The sequence below is a fragment of the Arachis hypogaea genome, chromosome 6 (assembly GCF_003086295.3).
Source record: "Arachis hypogaea cultivar Tifrunner chromosome 6, arahy.Tifrunner.gnm2.J5K5, whole genome shotgun sequence".
Taxonomy (NCBI): domain Eukaryota; kingdom Viridiplantae; phylum Streptophyta; class Magnoliopsida; order Fabales; family Fabaceae; genus Arachis; species Arachis hypogaea.
Window position 1 is genome coordinate 59,891,494 of NC_092041.1, and position 842 is coordinate 59,892,335.

Genomic DNA, 842 nt, shown 5'->3' on the forward strand with positions numbered 1-842 from the left:
ACAGAATTGCAAGTTCCATGGACTTCCATTGGAAGATCCTCATCAGTTTTTAGCTGAATTCTTGCAAATCTGTGACACTGTCAAGACTAATGGGGTTGACCCTGAGGTCTACAGACTAATGCTATTCCCTTTTGCTGTAAGAGACAGAGCTAGAACATGGTTGGACTCTCAACCTAAAGAAAGCCTGGACTCTTGGGAAAAGCTAGTCAATGCCTTCTTGTTAAAGTTCTTTCCACCTCAAAAATTGAGTAAGCTTAGAGTGGAAGTCCAAACCTTCAGACAGAAGGAAGGAGAATCCCTCTATGAAGCTTGGGAAAGATACAAACAATTGATCAGAAAGTGTCCCACTGATATGCTTTCTGAATGGAGCATCATAGGTATTTTCTATGATGGTCTCTCTGAACTGTCCAAGATGTCTTTGGATAGCTCTTCTGGAGGATCTCTTCATCTGAAGAAGACGCATGCAGAAGCTCAAGAACTGATTGAAATGGTTGCAAATAACCAATTCATGTACACTTCTAAAAGAAATCCTGTGAACAATGGGACTAGTCAGAAGAAAGGAGTTCTTGAGATTGACACTCTGAATGCCATATTGGCTCAGAACAAAATATTGACTCAACAAGTCAATATGATTTCTCAAAGTCTGTCTGGAATGCAAAATGCACCAAGCAGTACTAAGGAAGCTTCATCTGAGGAAGAAGCTTATGATCCTGAGAACCCTTCAATAGAAGAGGTGAATTACATGGGAGAACCCTATGGAAACACCTATAATCCTTCATGGAGGAATCATCCAAATCTTTCAAGGAAAGATCAACAGAGACCTCAACAAGGTTTCAACAATA

The 842-nt window shown here is 40.3% G+C and overlaps 1 non-coding gene across 1 annotated transcript; it reads right to left on the reverse strand.

Annotated features, from left to right (window-relative positions):
• Window positions 1-250: 250 nt before the first annotated feature.
• Window positions 251-358, reverse strand: LOC112700564 (small nucleolar RNA R71). Its single transcript, XR_003153470.1, has one exon. It is a non-coding gene; the product is annotated as a small nucleolar RNA R71 (small nucleolar RNA).
• Window positions 359-842: the final 484 nt, after the last annotated feature.